Consider the following 21,999-nt stretch of genomic DNA (forward strand, 5'->3'; position numbering starts at 1 on the left):
TACATACTATATTGTACATTTATTAAACTAATGAACCAGTACTGATATGTTATTAACTAAAGTCCATGCCATTATTCAGACTTGCTTAGTTTCTTTATTTAATATTCTTATTCTGTTCCAGGATCCCATCCAAAAAAAATACTTTACATTAAGTCCTCATATCTCTTTAGGCTCCTTTGGACTATGATATTTTCTTAGACTTCTTTGGTTTTTAGTGATAGTATGGAGGACAATAGTTTTTCAGTTAGGGTTTACCTGATATTTTCTCATACATAAGAAGTAAGAATTTTTGTAAAAAAGAACATAGATATAAGGTGCTATTCTCTGATGACACATTCATATCAAGGGTATATACCTGAATATAACTTATCACTGACGATATTTACCTTGATTATCTGGCTGAGGTAGTGTTTTGGGGGTTTTCGAGTATCAAGCTTCTTCTTTTCTCTTTTACCATACTATACTCTTTGAAAGGAAGTCATTATGGGAAACCTACTCTTAAGGAGTGGGAAGCTTTGTATCTTCTTTAGGGGAGTGTATCTACATAAATTGTTTGGAATTCTTCAGCAAAGGAAATTTTTCTCTTCTCCAGCATTCATGTATTGGTTCAATCATTCATTTATATTATTAAGGACTCATTAATACTCACAAAATTATTTTGTACTTTGGATCATAATCTGATACTGTGTTCCTGATTGTGTTGCTTTTAGCCATTGGGAGTTCATGAAAGTGGCTTTAGAAACCAAGATCAGGGTTCTGGGAGTGCTCATTGCTACTGGAAGTGTTATTAACCATTGTAAAATAAACTAAAAACCTTCTCATCAAATTAAGTAACTGTTTAAAACATACTACTCGTATGATAAATCCAAACTGCATTAAGCTGGGTTGCAGAGATTACCTGTCCCCCAAAATTTATTTTCTGTTTTGTTCCTTTAATAGAACCCCTAAACATTAACTAGATCTGGATAATAGAAATTAATCTATTTGTAAGCTGTTTTGCAGTTCAATTTGGTCATGTGACAGTTAATGAAGATGCAATGAAGCAGATATCTTTAAGTATTCTTCTGGTCTTTAAATGGAGGAGGTATACCCTTCTTCTTGCTCCTTCTTTATGCCTGGCTGGAATGAGGTTATGATGGTGGGAGATTGAGCAGCCAGGTGAAGTATGACAACATGGTAGAATTGAGTTTTGTTGTTCATGTAGTCATCATACAAGACCTGAGACGTCAACGCTTAAAAGAGAGGGACATAAAATCCTTTTTAACCCTTTGTTATTTGGAGTTTTCCTCTCACTCACAGTCAAACCTAATCCTGATTTTATTTGGTATAAACAGATTTTTTTATGATATGAATCTTGGATACATCTTGATCTATTGCCCATAGCTTCCCACTTCTGATATGTGTTTCAGCCCCTTACATCTAATTAAATAAAGATTTACCAAAGACCCCCTTGTGACGGGCACCAGGTGGCTCAGTCATTTAAACATCTGACTCTTGGTTTCGCCTCAGGTCATGAAGGGTCGTGAGATCAAATCCCAGGTATGCCCTGCACTTCACAGAATCTGCTAGGGATTCTTTCCCTCTCTCTCTCCCCCTCCCCACCTCTTGTAAATCAATGTATAGTATCTTTAAAATAAATAAATAACTACCCCCTGTGAGACAGGCTCTGTAGTAGGACCTAGGAGGAAATTTAAAAATAAACATGTTAAAAGAACATCCCTGCCCTACTGAGGTTATATTCTAGTCCTATAATAGGCAACTTACTGAACAAACGACTCAATTCCTTTTTTTTTTTAATTTTACTTATTTATGATAAGCACACAGTGAGAGACAGAGACACAGGCAGAGGGAGAAGCAGGCTCCATGCACCGGGAGCCCGACGTGGGACTCGATCCCGGGTCTCCAGGATCGTGCCCTGGGCCAAAGGCAGGCGCTGAACCGCTGCGCCACTCAGGGATCCCAAACGACTCAATTCCTATGTCACGTTTGTACACGTGCCTCTACTTGAGAAGCCCTTTGCTTTCTGCACTCTGCATGGAAATCTCTGAATTGTTTGTTAAGACTCAGCAGCAGGGGCACCTGGGTGGCTAAGCATTTGAGTGTCTGTCTGCCTTGGGCTCAAGTCATGATGCCGGGGTCCTGGGATCGTGTCCGCATGGGGCTCTCCTCAGGGAGCCTGCTTCTCCCTCTGCCTATGTTTCTGCTTCTCTCTGTGTGTCTCTCATGAATAAATGAATAAAATCACTAATAAAAAAAAAAAAAGGACTCAGTGACAGCATTCTCTCTTCAGGGATATCTTCCCTGACTCATGTAGGCAGCCTAGTCACACCTTCCTCTGTGCTCCTGAAGTATGTGCTGTGAACCTCTGATCTCAATACGGAGTCATATCATTTATCTAGTAGATCACAGGTCCTATAAACTGGTTGTGTATTTTCACCCAAGCATTGTTATCACCTACCAAAATTCTGGCTGATCCAAGATGCTGCTATAATTCAAATTTACAAATTTACAATGTGTGATCTTCTCTTTGAAAAAAAGGCAATATTAGTATCTACTATAATATCTAAGGAGCTTCCTTTTTCTTATCAAGGTGACAGGGAAGCCCAATTAATGACCAGAGGTTTACACGATGATTCTACAATCAAAATCCTGTATGGCCTAGAGGGTGCCAGAACCAGGTCATGTAGAGGTCTGAATAATTACTGTCTACAAACAGGATGCATTGCAAGGATCATGTTTTTTAGATTCCAAATTGTATCTCATTATAGTAAACAAACAAACCTGAAAATCCTTCAAACAGCAGCATAGATAATATCGGTCAATAGCTTTAACACAGCCAGTTTTCACGCTCAAATTTGAATATATCACTTTAACCACTTTATTTTAGTTGCACATAGGTGCATTTGAGGGCCATATTAGAGAAAGAAGTCCTGTCTTTAAACACAAGAATCACACTTGGCCCACTGAGATGCCCTTACCTTAAGAGACACATATACACTGAGAAGGGGAAGTCTGAACATTTTCGAGTGCAGTTCAATGCTCACACTGCAGCATATAAGCCTAAAGTGTGGCAATGACTGGAATCTTCTGAACTGTTCAAATGTTTTCTCTCTCTCTTCCTTTCTCTCCTCCCTCCTGCCCTTCCTTCCTTCCTTCCTTCCTTCCTTCCTTCCTTCCTTCCTTCCTTTCATGTTGTTCTTTATCTATCTCTCTTCTCCAGACCATAAGCATGTATAGTTGAATTTGTCAATATACATGTGATGTCCTTTATCCAAATAGCTTAAATGGGTCTCACTTCCCTGAACAACCAAATCTCTTGGGTTACTTCCACCTTTAGGATATTACATTTATAGAGTGCTAATCTCACTCTTCTTGTTTGGGTAAAGGTATCCTCATAGTTACAATTGTAAAAGATAATTTAGCAGAAAATGATGCAATGCAAAGACATGTTAAATACTAGCATTAATTGTAACAATTTATAAAGTTCAGAGAAGAAGCCTGCTGTATATTGTTCATGATTTCCTTACCTCAAAAGTAAGGAAAATGTTCTTTTCATATGGATGCTTTGAGCAGGGTTGATTGACACTTAGTAAATATGTGCAGGATTTTCAAAATATAATAGTGGCATTTTTCAAAAGCATCCTGATCACTCAGATAAAATTAAAGCAAACAAGACGCTAAAAATCATTAGTTCACCAGCTGTAGCTGGTTTGGCTTTCTAAATGCTTCAGTCTGGAGGCAAAATCCTGGCCTTGGAGATGGACTTGGTGGTTTTATCTATTAGTTTCTCAAACTCTGATTGAAGTACAGCTCACTCATATCCACCGAATGTCTCAGACTTGCCTATCATCTCTTAAAACCACCTTTTCTTTAGACATTAATGACAAACACTAAATCACAGATATTCTGTATAAGAAATTCTGACCTTTAGTGAGGATGCTTGAAAATGTCAGTGTTTTCATTGAGGTCACCCTGTGTTTTGAAGCTCTTCAATGCTCTGCTTGTTTGTACAACATGACCCTTATCTTCCTCTTTCCCTCATTTTTCTCAGAAAAGACAATGCACAATGTTTGATTCTAGAAACAGAGGTAATGCTGAGTATTTGAGGGAAAGTGAGTCATCTCTCTTCTGTTATTTAAATTATAAAAAAGTGAAAACTATGAACATGGAGAATAGTTTGGATTGTAAGACAGGTGGCACAATCTGACTTTCTGTAGCTTTCAAAAGTAGTACGCAGCAGCCTTTGTCTGAGATTTTTCTGTATTCCTACTTGGAGGCAGGAGAAAGATAAGATGACCTTTTAACACATATTTCCAACTCAGTAATTATCACATGAACCTTAAGAGTCAGTAATAGTTCTACTTGCCAAAAGCTTTGACTGTAAACTTTTTAAAAGCTAAGGTTAGAATTCATTGATTTCTATCTTCCCTTTAGTTGTCAGTGCTTGGTTTATGTTATGTTGCTTTCCTGCATACAAGTTTGTATATCCCTTTGATTATACTCAGAATCTATAAAGTTAAAATAAGTTTCAGTGAAATTCTGGTAAGATATATTTCTGGAGATATTTGAAGGTGTATATACTATAGTCATTTTAAAATTGGGAATTTCAAAAATAAAATAAAATCAGGAAATAAATATTGGTAATGGTGACTTTTAATGTGGAGTTTTAATATAGTGACTAGAAAATGCTTACCTGTATATTGATTTAAATATCGATGTAGAATTTGAGAAGTTAGTGCAAGTACATGATTTTTAGTTTAAAAAAGAATTGCAAACATTGAGATATAACACCTTTGCTTAGAATGTATTTTAGAACTCCCATTATGGAAGGCCTAAATACTCTCCTTCATTATATAACCCTCAGCATCCCTTCCAACTATGGGAGTATGTTCCTAATTCTCAATTTGCAAGGTTGACATGCTTCTCACTAATACATGTTATTTCCCTTTGGAGAAAAAAAAAAAGGGTGTTTCTCTATCATAATACTTTTTGTAAAGCTGGGTTGTTTTATTTGTTTTTTGGTGTTTTTTTTTTCTGTCACATTTTCAGTGGGACACTGGAACCATTTCAAAATCTCAACAAGGGGCATGGATATGGAATGTGCTTTCCTTCTTTTCCCATACTGTCCTAGCCCTCTCAGCTGCTGCTATGGCAACAGACTGGTAACAGTTGTAGAGGAAACCATGCTCAGACTAAGGCCAGATGGAGGGAGTGGGTGCCAGTGGCAGCATCGCAGGGAAGCTGTGTGTAGCAGTGATGAATTGAACTTGGCTGTATTCCTCTCCAATAAATAAGCAAGTTGGAAGAGGAAGGAAAAGGGCAGAAACTATGGAGCATCACATAAGCTGCACAATTGTTCACTTGAGTGTGGTCCATGCTAATCTAAAAATCTAGATTTTTCTACGTATTTTCTTAAATGATGTAAAACGTGCTAATGTCTATGCTCTATCAAAAAAAAAAAAAGCTTCATGATACCAATTCTATTCTGATTTACTATGAAACATTCCCTTTACAAATTTATTTTTCTCCTTTCTCCCTAACCTCAAGACTAATGATCTTCTTATTCTTATCATTAACAGTGTATTTCTTTATCCTTGATGGTGTCAGTAGGAATAATTATATATATAAAAAAATGTTACCATTAGTTTGCAGTTTTGTAGCTACTAAATGTGTAACATTTTCTCTTCTAAATATTTTCAAAGTGTTTCCTTTGAGTTAATAAGAGTCCTTCATGAGCTTTTATGGTATAATATTTAAGATTAATATTAAATGAATGGAAAAGAAGGATCATTTAGTAAGAAAACCATGATCACTTTAAAGAGCTGTACTTTTAAGCAAACAATTTGTTCTCAGGGAAAGGTTTTAAAGCCTTCCAACTCATGAATAAAGATGGAGATAAAAATAAAAATAATTTAACAAGATATATTTGAGTTGTAATTTTCTTTGTATTGATAACACAACTTATATTTGTGTTGCTTGATTTTTTCCCCTTATTTTGTTAAAATGAAAACTAGAAAACAGGTACAGACATGTAAAAGTGTGGTCAATTATTATTAATATTTCAATGATATTTCATTATTTTTTCTAGAAGTTTTAAACTGGCAATCAAATTTGAGATGGATTTTGTTTCCCAAAAATGACTGGTGTCCTTCAGCAGGTAAATGGCACCACTCATTTTATCTATTATCTATCTATCTATCTATCTATCTATCTATCAATCATCTATCAATTTTAATTCATTTTCCCAACATATAGTGTAACACCCAACTGGCACCCCTCATTTAGTTGACAGACATGAAAATATAGTTATTCATAGATTGATTCCTAGAAGTAAAATATGTAAGTTTTCTTAAAAACAATAAAATAAATTTTTCCAAAATTCTTTTTTTTTGCTTTTCTCATGGAAAATGACAATCTTAGTCTGAACTCTATTTTAGTAGATAAATAAATGTAATCTGTAAGTACACTTTATTATTTTTATTGTGAATTGCAATTATTACTTATCTAACATAAGAAATGTCAATTTTATTTCATTTCAGTGCACAGAACTATATTGTTCTTGTTACTTCAGCAAAGAGAAGATGAGCAATATTACACTTTGGTTTATTTAGATTTGAACTTACTAAGACATAATAACACCCTTATTAGATAATGATAATGAAAGACATGTTAATGCAAGCCTGATTAGCTAACATTCCTTTCCTTATTTCTAATAGGTGCTCAATAATAGTCATATTTTATTGATGAAAAATCAAACTAGTGGTAAAATACGTATTTTCTTTTGTGTAAAAATTAATATATGTTAAAATTATGGACATTTTAAGTATATAGTCATTTAGTCAGAATATATATAAAGTCATTTAGTCAAAACTAAATGATATAATTAGTTTTAATTCACCTTCCCAAGTTCCAACAATTTTCAATATTTGGACAGTTTGTTTTATCTATATGCAAACTTCCCTCCACATACAATTATGAAAAAAAATCCCAGGAAGAATATCATTCAGTTTGTTAAAATCTGAATAACTGTTAGATGAGAAATTTAAAAAAATACTATTGTGCTTAGAAAAAATATATTTCTTAACTTTTTTAAAGATTTTATTTATTTATTTAGAGAGAGTACAAGGAGGGTGAGGGGCAGAGGGAGAAGGAAAGCGAGAATCTCAAGCCGACTCCATGCTGAGCAGGAACCGGAAATGCAATTCCATCCACAAACCTGAGATCATGACCTGAGCCGGAATCAGGAGTTGGACTATGAACCAACTAAGCCACCCAGCACCCCATAATTTTTATTTTAAATATTATTTAGTCTGAATCTAGATCTAAAATCAATTTCTATCTCTGCCTCTTTCTCTGTGTCTTTCTCTCTCTCCTGCCTCTGCTGTGTATCTGTTGGAGAAACCTAGTCATTTGCCTTAAGTTTCCTGGGGTCTGGAAATTGTTAATTTCAAAATGTTCTCTTCCCTTTATTTCCTTTAAATTGGTAGTGAGATTCACAGTAATTTTTTTTTTTTTTTTTTGGCAAGACAGTATCACAGGTGGTGGTGTGTGCTTATGTCAGAAGGAACATAATGTCTCTCGCTGTGATGTTAGCAGCCACTGCCTAAATCCATTATTTCATTAAAGGTCACAAAACAGTGAAATTACAATTAACATACTCCTTCTTCATTTATTCACTGAATACTTTAACATTTCATCAAATACTTTGTTAACCTACCATGTTTCATATAGGGAAGGAGAGATAAATGTTTCTTTCCGTTAATTTACTTGTTTATTCATTTCAACTATTGTATTCTATCATATGTATATACCAACATCTGCATTGTTTCTGTTTTTTAATAGGTAATTTCTACTTCAATATTGCCAGAGTTTTTCACATGCAGTACATAAAAATTTCTCTGACCCAACATTCTGTTATTTATTAAACATTCATTATTTTATATATGTATATATAATTGAAGTTCTATTTGCCAACATGTAGTATAACACCCAGTGCTCATCCCGTCAAGTGCCCTCCTCAGTGCCCATCACTCAGTCACCCCATCTCCCCGCCTGCCTCCCCTTCTACTACCCCTTGTTCGTTTCCTAGAGTTAAGAGTCTTTCATGTTTTGTCACCCTCTCTAATATTTCCCACTCATTTCCCCTCATAATCCCTTTCACTATTTCTTATATCCCCCATATGAGTGAAACCATATGATGATTGTCCTTCTCTAATTGACTTAATTCACTCAGCATGAATACCCTCCAGTTCCTTCCACATCGAAGCAAATGGTGGGTATTTGTCCTTTCCAATGCTGAGTAATATTCCATTGTGTATATATAGACGACATCTTCTTTATCTATTCATCTGTTGATGGACATCGAGGCTCCTTCCACAGTTTGGCTATTGTGGACATTGCTGCTATAAACATTGGGGTGCAGGTGTCCTGGCATCTCACTGCATCTGTATTATTATTTTTTTAAAGATTTTATTTTATTCATGAGAGACACAGAGAGAGAGCCAGAGACATAGGCAGAGGGAGAAGCAGGCTTCCCACAGGGAACCTGATGTGGGACTTAATCCCAGGACCCCAGGATCACAACCTGAGCCAAAGTCAGATGCTCAACCACTGAGCCACCCAAGTACCCCTTAAATGTTCATCATCATTATTATCTTTGTTTACCTCCCAGGTATGGAATGATGTATTATTATTATTATTGGCTAGCATTGTTGCATGATTACTATGCTCAGACTTTCTTTTAGGCAATTTAATTTACATAGCAACTTTATTAGGTAGATACTATTATTCTGAATATAAAAGTGGGAATGTGAAGGCACATCATGTAACTTGTACATAGCTAGTAATGGATAGAGTCAAAATTATTTGACCTAATATTATCTTTATCATTAAACAATGGTAGATCCCATTCCTGTTTGAAATCGCATTCATTCTTGATTACTGTTGATATTGAAGCTTGTTTTATAGAATGTGGGACATTCTGATTTCTCTTTCTACTTTGCTTTATATATATATATATATATATATATATATATCCTTTACCCCATCCGCCTCTTAGCTATCTTCGTTTATACATTAACTTCAGTTCAAAATCAACCAAAATTCATCTATTTGCTGTAAGTCCTGATTTTGTTATTTTTCAGGATAAATATGGAACAAAAGTGTAGTGTAGTAAAATCTTTTCTATGCACTTGGATTTTAATTTATGAGGCCATATCCTTCTGAATCTTGAAGAGGTTATTCAAACATGCAACTGGAAAACACTAAATAATATTTTAGCTTTTGTTCCAAAGCCTGAAATTGACATTATCTTTAATATAATGCAAATGATACATTATAGTTTTAATCTTCTAATAAGCCTGAACTAACTACACGTTCACCATTGCATCAAATAATGTGAGAAAGAGAAGAGGTTTATTTATTTATTTATTTATTTATTTATTTATTTATTTATAGATTTTATTTGTTTATTCATGAGAGACAATTAAAAAATGTTTTCATAATAGCATTTTTGGTACTAATTTTACCACTTACAAACATTTTTACTTGAAATTAACAACACCTCAAAATGCATAATTTCATTCAAAATCTCACTTTGAAAAAAGTAATCTCACTTTAGGAGACAAAAAATAAAATGGATAGAGGATGTATAATGAAAGTGAACACATACTAGAAATAAGTATTTTTTAAGGTCTTTACAGTTATTTCTACGAACAGCTTATTACTTCAAGATTTCCTGTCTCTTCAATCAAACTACACTAAAAATAACATCAATTAAAAAATAATAATAATATTAATAATATTAATAATGCCTTGGAATATAGCTGAGGTAAACAAATATGCAAAAAGATACTGTTTGCTACAGCTAAAATAAGAAAAATATCATTGAGTGAATTTTCTAAAATGATTTAGAGACTTCTTTCTTAAACCTGGAAGCATCTAGTGTCACCTGAGGTTTTTGGATACCTTTTGGAAGTTATATTACTATTAATAATCTAACAATATGCTTTATCTTTTCAGTAATTCAAATTATTTTCAATATTAATTCAATTATTAATCAAAATTTTAAATAATCATGCTGTTTCTTATTCAAAAGAAAAATAATCATGCATTTATTTTCTTAAGAATATTACTAACCAGTAAACAAAATTTGTATATGTTGCTTGAGATTTTTTTTTTTTGCTTGAGATTTTTAATAACTAGATGGACGTCAAGCAATGAAATAACAAGTGATCAAATTGAAAGGGCAAGTTGCAGGGACTCCTAAATCATTTTAGCTTTTACAAAGACACAAAGTGTGTAGGACTTTGGAATTTTATTTTTCACAGCTCATGAAGAAATATATAAATATTCCCATTAAGACATCATGAGAGACACAGATTGAGAGGCAGAGACTCAGGCAGAGGGAGAAGTAGGCTCCCCACAGGAACCCATGCTGGGCTTGATCCCAGGACCCCATGATCATGCCCTGAGCCTAAGATGGACACTCAACCATTGAGCCACTCAAACACCCCAAGAGAAGAGGTTTATAAAATATTATTTCTTTTCTGCAATTTACAACCTGGTTGACCGGGCAATTCCAACACAAATGAAATTAGCAACTGATTTAAGGGAAGTGTAATCTCAGTCCAGGTAATGTGGGACATACTAATAAGTACTGCCTAAAAATTTTGAAATTTTGTATTTCAGGAGGCTTTTTAATATTTCAATTTCTTAGAAGAATAAGCAGAAGAAAGAATCTAGCATTAACGTAGTTCTTAACTATTTAAAATAAAACTACTTTTAAAAGTATTTTTTGAACATTTCTTTTTTCCGAAAGCCTAGAGATAAAATAAGAAATAAGATATGATCTCTTAAGGAGTTCATTATTAGGTAAAATGAAGTAAATGAATATGTATGTGTAAAAAAGCTTTATCTTTATAAAGTTCACCAAAAGCAAAACTTTATATGATGTGTTTTATTGTTTAATATAATTGATATGTGTAGTGATTTGATTTATAAGAAGCTTTAAAGAATCTATATTATGTAAAAGATTTATTACATGTAATATATATAACATGTGTCATATTACAGTGTATTAACATTCAACTGCTTTTTAACTATAATTTTTCTCTATTTATTACCAAGTATTTTCTGTAATAGACAGTGACTTCTTATTTAGCCATCTGATTTAAAGTTCAGAATAATTAAAATAGTAAGCAAAGAAATAATTATTAAAATTCACAATAGTCATTGGCTCTCTCAAAAAAGTCAAATTCTACTTTAGGTTAGGATACTGATTTTCCTTCAAAAAACTTAGAATAACAATGATTATTAAATGACTAAATATATTTGACATTTAATTAATATGTCCATTTAATAAATATGTAATGAGTGCTTAGCGTGTACTATCCTAAACCAGAATTGACCCTACCTTTAGTTTCAGAGTAATTGAATATATAAGTAAACAATACCAAACAATAATTTTAGGTAGAGAGAAGAGCTATGGGAAAAATAAAACCTGGGTAATGTTGTGTATGGTTGAGAAAGAGATTGAGAGAGAGAGAGACAGATTTTTGTTGAGTCTGTCTGAATTACTCATCTTCACTTCTGTGGCAATGATATTTTCTAGCGCAAAGTTCTCTACCTTTTGATCTCAATAGATTATACTTCAGTTTGCTAACTTTCGGATATTTAATCAATTATTATATTGAATGAATGAAGATTTTACAATTTGCATTTTTATGAGCATTATAACATATTCCAGGTAGAATGCAGGCTCTTTGGGTATAGAGAGCATCTGTCTATTATGTTTACTATAAAATTTCGGTGGCTAGACGACTATTTGGCATTGTCGACACTTAACAAAAATTTCCTAGCTGACTGACCCACCAATTCACCAGATTTAAAGCACATAAAATTTGATATTACTCTTAGGCAGGTGTGCACATGACATAAGTAATGAAGGAAGAACAAGGAAACCGGTGTGGTCACTACTCAGCCAGAGATGAGGCAGGAATTAGGGTATGGGCTCAGAGAAGTACCTATAGCCAGACACTCTAGTACAGTGATTTCCAAGAGAAAAAAATAATATGAGCCATATATGTAAGTTTTGATTTTTTTTTTACTAGCCAAGATAAAAATATAAAAATAAGCAGATAAATGGGTGAAGTAGATTACAAGTACAGTTATCATGATGAGCCCTGAGTAACGTATGGAATTGTTGAATCATTATACGGTACATCCAAAACTTTAATTAACTACTAGAGTTAATCTTTTTTTAATTTTAAAAATTAAAATAAAAAATAAGCAGATAAGATTATTATTTTATATTTTATTATGTATATTTTATTTACTCCAAAACACGAAAAATAAAATTTTCAGTTGTAATCAATATAAAATTATCAACAATGTTTTTACATTTTTTTCATTCTAAGTCTTTGAAATTCAGCGTGTAATTTATATATACAGCATATTTCAATTCTACCCAGCCATATTTCAAGTGCTCAGTAGCCAGCCACATGTGGACAGTATAGCTCTAGTACCTTATAAACCGTTGTGAAGACTGGCTTGCTTTGGAAAATCATTTGAAGGTTCTATTTTTTTTTTATTTTTATTGAAACCCTAGTTAGCATACAATGTAATATTAGTTTCAGGTATACAACATAGTGATTAAGCAATTCTGTACAACACCTGATGCTTATCACAACTGCCCTCCTTAGTCCCCATCACCTATTTCACCCATCCCTCTTCCCCCACATCCCCTCTGGTAACCATCAGTTTGTTTTCTGTAGTTAAGAGTCTGTTCCTTGGCTTTCTTGGCTTTCTTCCCTCCCACTTGCCCCCCTCTTTGCTCATTTGTTTTGTTTCTTAATTCCACATATGAGTAAAATCATATGGTGTTTGTCTTTCTCTGAGTTGTTTCACTTAGCATAACACTCTCTGCTTCCATCCATGTTGTTGCAAATGGCAAGATTTCATTCTCCTTTATGGCTGAATAATATTCATATATAACATGTAAAAATATATGAATATATATACCACATCTTCTTTATCTATTCATCAGCCAATGGACACTTAACTGTTTCCATAATTTTTTGGTGATAATGCTGCTATAAAGAATGGAGTGCATGTATCCCTCTGAATTCGTATTTTTGTATTCTTTCGGTAAATACCTAATAGTGCAATTGCTGGATCATATGGTAGTTTGATTATTAACTTTTTGAACAACTTCCATACTGTTCTCCAGAGCAGCAGCACCAGTTTGCATTCTCATCAATAGTGCAAGAGATTCTCCTTTCTCCACATCCTCACCAACATCTGTTATTTCTTGTGTTGTTAATTTTAGCCATTCTGGCAGGTGTGAGGTGATACCTCATTGTAGTTTTGATTTGTATTTCCCTGATGATGAGTGATGTTGAACATCTTTTCATGTGTCTGCTGGCCATCTGTATTGTACTCTTTGGAAAAGTGTCTTCATGTCTTCTGCCCACTTTTAAATTTGTCTATTCATTTTTTGAGTGATAAATTCTAAAAGTTCTTTATATGTTTTGGATACTAACCCTTTATTGAATATGTCATTTACAAATATCCCAATCAGTAGGTTAATTTTTAGTTTTGTTGATTGTTTCCTTTGCTGTGCAGAAGCTTGTTTTTTTAATGTAGTCCCAAGTTTATTTTTGCTTTTGCTTCCATTGCCTCAGGAGACATGTCTAGAAAGAAGTTGCTATGCCGATGTCAAAGAATTTACTGTCTATGTTCTCCTATAGGATTTTTATGGTTTCAAGTCTCAAAGTTAGGGTTTTTTTTTTTTATCCATTATGAATTTACTTTTGTATTTAGTGTAACAAAGTGGTCCAGTTTTATTCTTTTGCATGTTGCTCTTCACCTTCCCAATACCATTTGTTGAAGGAACTGTCTTTTTTTCCATTGGATGTTCTTTCTTGCTTTGTCAAAGATTAATTGACCATGTAGTTGTGGGTTCATTTCTCAGTTTTCTATTCTGTTCTATTGATCTATGTGTCTATTTTTGTGCCAGTATCATTCTGTTTTGATGACTACAGCTTTGTAACCTAATTTAAATTTCAGAATAGTGATGTTTCCAGCTCTGCTTTTTCCTTTTTAAGATTGCTTTGGCTATTTGAGGTCTTTTGTGGTTCCATGCAAATTTTAGGAGATTTGTTCTAGCTCTATGAAAAATACTGTTAGTATTTTCATAAGCATTGCATTAGATATGTAGATTTTGCAGGGTAGTATAGACATTTTAACAATATTTGTTCTTCCAATCTATGAAAATGGCATATTTTTCCATTCTTTGTGTCATTTTCAATTTCTTCATCAGTGTTTTATAGTTTCAGAGTAGAGGTCTTTAACCTCTCTGGCCAGGTTTATTCCTAGGTATCTTAATATTTTTGGTACAATTATAAATGAGATTACTTTATTAATTTCTCTTTCTGCTGCTTCATTATTAGTGTATTCAAATGCAACAGATTTATGAGGAATGGTATGATATGACTTATGTTTTAGTGATCTGGCTGCCATGTTGATAATGGTGTAAATGTCTCAGTTATTGTACTGACACAGATGAGATGAGACTGGTTAGGGCCAAGCTACTAGTGGAAGATGTAGTTAAAGAAGCTAGGCTCTGAATATATTTTAAAGTTAGAACCTTTAGATGGCTTGGTTATGGAGTAGTAAAGAAAGAATTGACTAAAAGGTGGTCTCCATTAATTTTGTTTATATGAGTTTGAATCTAGACAAGGAATTGGTTCTTATTTCCAGACTTGTGATTTCCAAATGAAGATGCATACATTTCAATACATACGCTAGACAATACAATGGGTACAGAAAGAAAATAGGAACATTTAAAATGTTAGGAAATGTAGGAGCTACTCCTTGGAAGATTGTTAGCCTTTACATCCACAAAACACACACTGATTCACACACACACACACACACACACACACACACACACACACACCCCAGAATACCAATGCAACTTAACTCCAACTAGCTTCATAACTTCTGAGGAAATCAATTACAATTTTTATTGTTATAGCAGAATGGTAGAATCAGGATTATTTAGTATCTTACTCTAAAAGTAGATGCTGGAGAAACTGTAAACAGGTGGCAAAGATTTGGACAGTGTGAAGATCTAGCCACATATCAGTAGGCTAAACCACCCTGTAAAAGCCCCAAATTCAGTTTTGGCAGGATTGCATAAAATTAAGATAAAATCTCAAAAGTATTATATATTATTTGGAGCATAGATAACATTTTCTGCAAAACTTGTACAACACTAAGGGATAAATTTGAGGATAAGGCTTGACATGGCAAGGCTTACCAAATATGAGTTAGCCTATATACCTTTCTAGAAATAAAAGAAAAAGTGACTTCCAAAATATGTATCTCAAATAATATTTTAGAGTTCTAGGGCAGTGCAAGCTAATTTTTAATCTTCACACACACACACACACCCTGAGTGTGATAGCTGAAACTTCCTGAAAGATGGCTTAGTGAAATGGCTTCTTGTACAAAAGGTTGTGGGCAGCCCAGGTGGCTCAGCGGTTTAATGCCACCTTCAGCCCAGGGCCTGATCCTGGAGACCTGGGATCAAGTCCCACGTCAGGCTCCCTGCATTGAACCGGCTTCTCCCTCTGCCCGTGTCTCTGCCTCTCTCTCTCCGTCTGTCACTTATGAATAAATAAATAAAATCTTTAAAGAGAAAAAAGAAAAGAAAAGGTTGGTAAGGCAGAGAGGCTAACGATGAATGGGCTAGATGATGGAGGGTTCCCTGTTTAAGATGGAAAGTCCTTGAACAAGTTCATATGTGTAATATCCACTTGAAAAGGAGAAGTTAATGTCATAGACGAGGCAAAGGATGATTGGTAGAGAAAGGCTAAGTATAATTAGAAAAGGGTGGTATTAATTCTAGGGCAAAGGCAGAAGTAAATCTACAATTGGTAAAAGTGAGATTCTTCTTGCACTGAGAAAGGGTATGAAGAGTGACAAAAGATGATTATTAAACAATTTGGTAGTGATAGCTATGTTAGCAGAAGCAGGGACCACTCTACTGTGATAGAGGGGAACTGGGGTGGAAGAATAATGAGGAGGGGCAGACTGGGAGTTGTGGCATCAGTATTCATTTCTGAGAAAAACAGAACAAAATCCTAAAATTGTGAGAATACTGAGAAGGAGGCTGGAAGAAAATGCAAAAGTTTGAAATAACTGTTTAGAAATAATATTTTAGATGTAGTAAGTAAAGAAGATATGACCTCTAAATTTGTCAGACATCACTGAGAAGACCAATCAATTGTGAAAAGCATGAATTCATAGCTAATCTATCTGCAAGGCAAATCCTAACATGATCTGACTCCTGACTATCCTGACCTTACAAATTTATTTCTTTGTTCCTGCACTGTTGGTATTCTATGACCTAGTACTGAATTTCCTTGCAAAACAGTTTTCCAAATGAGCAATTCTCTCTTTTACTTTCATGTTGCTCCCTCTTTTTCAAATTTTCTTTTTACCATGTTTCATCTATTTAGCTCCCATATTTCAAGATACTGCTCCATCTCCCATCAATTTATGAAATGTCTTAGGACTAGGGACCATATTTTGGTGCACTCATCACGCAGATTACCCACCACATGATAGGTTGATTTATCGTAGGCTCATCATGCTCAATTGTTTAGTGCCTTCTTTGGAGAAATTTAAGCTGGTTGCCATAGAGGTACAGATCTGGCTAAAAAGAAACTAGGGTCCAGTTTGGCCACACCTTTAATCACTGATTGTGGGGCTTTCTCCTTGTGTGTGTATTTGAATGTGAGAGATTCACAGGATTTCTGAAGAATCACTTAACCTCTGTAGCCCTGCAGTTCTTGTATACTTGTCAGGCTACTTATTCTTGGAAAAACTTTTTTTCTATAATTGGTCCAAACATTATTTTATTTTCTTGTTACATTTCTTTAGGCATTCCTCACTGTTGCTTCCAAAGTAAAATCTAAATGCTATTTGATGAGTTCCATGGCTCTTCACTTCCACTTTTCTTTCCATCCAGAGTGCTTATATATTTCCTAAATGCCCTTGCTTCCCATCACACAAAACTGACTTTTCCCAAAAAATATAATGAAATTTCATATCTTGGTAGCTTTATGCTATACCTTAGCCTTCTTCTCTGCTTGAGAAATCCTACTGCAAACTGCAACTCAAATAAAATATATTGCCTTCTGTGAAGCCCATAAGCAATGTCCCTCACTCTTCTGAACTTAAGATTCACTATTCCCTTTTTCAGAATTTCTTAAGGCATTACCTTTATCAGAATCAATTAGGTATATTCCTGGCTTTCTCAATACATCATGAAATATTTGAGGGCAAAAATGTGGTATGATTTGTTTTTGTTGCAAGCACTCAGTAATTGTTTTACCTAGTGAATTGTATAATCAAAGCTTTAAGGCTAGAAGTTCTCTCTCTCTCTCTCTCTCTCTCTCTCTTTCTCTCTTTTAAGATTTATTTAATTATTTGAGAGATACAGAGAACATGAATAAGGGAAGGGGAAGAGAGAGAGGAAGAGGGAGAGAATCTCAAGCAGACTTCTTCCTGACCATGGAGCTCTACACACACTTGATCTCATCACACATGAATTCATGACCTAGGCTGAAACCAAGAGTCTGTCACTCAACTGAGGGAGCCCCCCAGGGCCCCCAGGGATAGAAATTCTCTTAACATAAATCCTGTTGCCTTGACATGAGCTTTGAAGAATTATACGTCCTTAATTTCTGAATAGAATTGTTGTCCCAAGACCCGGTATCAAATCATAGACCATGAAGATGCATAGACTGTTAAGCATAAAGATGTATGGAGGAATAGCAGTAGCTGTAATATTATTTATCACATAGCTATATAGCTTTGGGTACTTTCCCCAGTATTCTTTAACTTACTACATCCCTTTTAAGCAAAACAGAACTACAACCTTTGGAGTTTCTGAATCGCTTTCATTTTTTCAATATAGAAATATTACAGCAGATTTTAAAGATCAATTTTTATGAACTCTGGTAAGCCCCAAGGGCATTTTAATATATTTTATGATAATATGAAAATGCCCTATGTCTTTTAAAAGAGTATTATTCGGAATCCAGTGAAAGTACAAGTGACTTGTATTATTTTTATATTACAACAGACTATAAACAGTTCCTGCTCTTTCATAAATTGCTGTAACATGTGAAAATTAAATATTTTTTCAATGTTTCTTAACACAAAATATTCTTAGTCTTTTAGCAAATACATATTGAGTTACTTATAAGTATCTCTTAATGTTTAAGTGCTTAGGATCCTTCATTGAAAAAAAAAAATAGAAAAAAAAGTTTCCATTATTGTGAAGTTTCTATTTTAATAGAGAGGCATACAGAAATAAACATAATAAAAAAATAAATTATATACTGTTATGAAATCACAAATTTTATGTTAAAAAAGCAAGGTAAGAGGATCAGAAATTTGAGAGCACAGGTGTTGGGTAGTGTTGGGAGAAAGCAGTCTGTAGTAATAAGCCAGGTGGTCAGGGAAAGCCTCAGTGAAATGGAAATTTGAGCCAAGACTTAAACAAGGGATAAAATGGCAGATGTTGGTGGTAAGTCCTATATGCATTCATCCAAATTTAGACAATCCTTATTTAATACATGCTACATATTCTCTAGCCAAGATTACTATATTCACAGTCCATCTGCTCATAAGTATAAAAATCAGTTGTGTTATATCATTTTAAAATAGCAAAAGTCAAATTAGTATCTCCAGTTCAAGACCTGTGTTTCTTCTCTGTCATCCAGCCAATGGGATCTGGCTGTGACTTTACTTAATCCAGGCTTTCCAGATTAGTTCACCCACATGGTACACAAGTTAAATCTTGCATTTTCTAAGAACTTGGCCTGAATATGTTAATTTTGTTTTATTTTCCTATCTAAACATGCCCATCTGAAAGACGTAATTTCACTAAGTTTTTACTGCAATGTCCTTCAGACTTTGATAAATTTAACACATTACTTCATAATAATAATATCTTTAGGTTATTTTGAAACTATAAAATGTGTTCAAGTCATAGAAATTGGAACAAGAACTCACATTATTTTTCCTATTTTCTCAGGAAGAATGAAAGATCAGAAAGTGCCCTTGTGTATGCACATTTAACAGTCACTTATGACCATGGATTTTCATGTTTGTGGTGTTCACATTAGGGTAAATCTCTGATAGAATAGGCCTTTTTATTTTGAAATACCCTAGATATATCAAAAATAGTGATTTGTTCACCATACATTGCTCTAAACAAAAAATATATAGAGCTTGTTCTGCACAATTACCATCATCTTTCTTACCTTTTCAATGTACAGTACTGTTATCAAAAATGTATTTGATATTGAACAAAAATATTTTTGAGAAAACCTGAATGTGTCACCACATAAAACTTTTATTCTTTATATATAAACTCACGAAGTACAAAACATGGCAAAAGATGTGTACTCACCATTTTCAAATTCTTAAGTATCTATTGATACTATGCAGTATCAAAATACAAATTAGATTTGTATTTTAAGTATATTATTCAGATACATTTTTCAGTACTCAAAATTATTGTTGAATACACTGCGGACAAGGACCTAAAGATGTTAATGTAGTGACATTATTCTTTCAGCTTGTTTTGGCATTAGGTAGAGGAATGTTCAAAGTTTTAATGTATCTTTTACAAGTATACAGCTTAAGAATGGAAGAAACAATTACTGCTAAAGGGGATGCAAAATCCTGATGAGCACTAATGGAAATATAGAAGAGATACGCATTAAAAGTAGAAAGCAGGGCAGCCTGGGTGGCTCAGTGGTTTAGCAACGTCTTCAACTCAGGGTGTGATCCTGGAGGCCTGGGATCAAGTCCCACGTCAGGCTCCCTGCATGGAGCCTGCTTCTTCCTCTGCCTGTGTCTCTGCCTCTCTCTCTCTCTCTGTGTCTTTCATGAATAAATAAATAGAATCTTAAAAAAAAAAAGTAGACAGCAGAGATTGGCCTTTGGACAGCTAGGATAATTGTGACTATGTTTTACCAACTAAAATAGATGATTTGGCTGGTTACTTTTATTGCGTTCATATTTGAAGATTTATATGAATTACGCATTAATTTAAAAAACTCAAAAATTTTAATTTATATGCATAAATATAATTTTTAAAACATGTATATGTATATATATATATATTCCTGTAGTACATCATTTCTTACAATAATGACATTTACAATAGTCCTAAAATAGTTCACTTAAATAGCGCATTGAAGATTTTGATGAGAAATTATTGTTCTTTATGGAGATAAGTCCACACCTATAGTTAGCCTGAGCTACATAACTATAGTAAGATAATTAATTCTTCACCGTTAATTTGTTAGTGTTCCATTTTATTTTTTAGGTATGTTATTCATTATATTAAATATTTTAAAAATTCATCTTGGAATATGTGTCATCAATAATAGGATAAAGAATGATAATCTCCCATAAAAGATGGAACTATAGCTAGTATGACAAGCTTTGGCGGTTTGTAATTCTGGATACATCCCTGAGGCGTATGTCTTTTATTTAACATCACATGTAATTTTTATCTTTGATATGATTCTTAGCAAAAGAATAGTTACCAGAGATGTTGATTTTTAAGCCATGATTTTAACAATGAACAAAATGGATTTAAATATGGCTCCACTTCTAGCTTGGTAAAATTTGGTTAAGTTACTTAATTTCCATAACTCTTTAATTGCTCTGTATGAAATGAAAATAATTGGATAATAACAATCTTGATGTTCCTGAAGGGTTACATGTAAATTAATCAATATGTAATAGCTATGATTCCTTCTATTACAAAATTCATGTCGGAGGATAATTTCCAAATCTGTTTCTAAGCACGGGAAATTATCACTACTAATGCTATGTGTTTATGCTCCTCTGTTACTGACCTTCACCCTCTGTACCATGAATGAGAATATAGCTTTCTGATTTAGGAATGACTTGACCTTGACCTTTTTGATCTTCTCTAGTATACAAAACTGAAAACCACAGCACTATCATCTTTTGCCAACTTTTTACTTTTCTAAGTACATGAATAAATTTCTTTTTGACTTTATTTTGAAAAAAAAAAGAAGTGGTAGTTTTATAAAAGATAAATTACAAATTAATCCCTAGTCTGTGGCACCATTGAATGGCTAGCTTGCTAAGTTAAAATATAAATACTTCCCTTTTTACATTTTTGCTTTTAAAGCTTTAAAATTAAACCAAAAATCTAAAAGTGGAAAAAATGTATAAAAATTCTCTATTATATAATTTGTTGGAAATTTATAAAATAGAAATTATTTGTAATGATGAAAACAATTTTATTGCTTAGGCATAATTTTTAACAAGACAAAAATTTCATTTTGTTATTGTCTGTATTTTCATTTTTGTAGTAATCTCCTTAAGTTTGTAATTCAGCATCCAAGAGAAGAGACAAATGAGAAAACTGGGGAAGATAGGAGAGATAAAGAACATGGTTTCCATTCAGAGTTTAACAGTATTGATAGTCATATGCCTCAGTAAAAAGAACTGGAATAAAGTGTGCATGGAAGATATTTACACGGCATGAAGTCATCACTGATTTAAGTAAACTGATTATTTTAGAGTCTGCATTGAAGTATCGATTGCTTTTGGATATTTTCCTGGAACATGATTTTTTCCATTTAACAAATGTAGTAAGTGATAACATAAGGAAGCTAAGCAGAAAACTACCATACCTGAGTGAAATCTATTAGGAAATTAGGGCATATGTATGGGTAATGAATTTACCCAAATTGAGTTTTGGCCATGACTCAAAGGGCCAGGCTTACACTTGCCAGATTGCCACCTGTGCCCTATATACCACAGGTGTTCAGGCCTTCAGAGCAGCTCTTCTTCCTAATGATTTCTAGGCCAGCCTGGCTCCCACACACCCAGCAGGAGCTCACACACTGAATCGATACTCGCTTCTGG

At 33.7% G+C, this 21,999-nt stretch overlaps 1 protein-coding gene across 1 annotated transcript in view; it reads left to right on the forward strand.

Annotated features, from left to right (window-relative positions):
* HCN1 (hyperpolarization activated cyclic nucleotide gated potassium channel 1) overlaps positions 1-21,999 on the forward strand; it is a 379,863-nt gene that overhangs the window by 142,942 nt on the left and 214,922 nt on the right. The window lies entirely within an intron of this gene.

The sequence above is a fragment of the Vulpes vulpes genome, chromosome 4 (assembly GCF_048418805.1).
Source record: "Vulpes vulpes isolate BD-2025 chromosome 4, VulVul3, whole genome shotgun sequence".
NCBI classification, from domain to species: Eukaryota; Metazoa; Chordata; class Mammalia; order Carnivora; family Canidae; genus Vulpes; species Vulpes vulpes.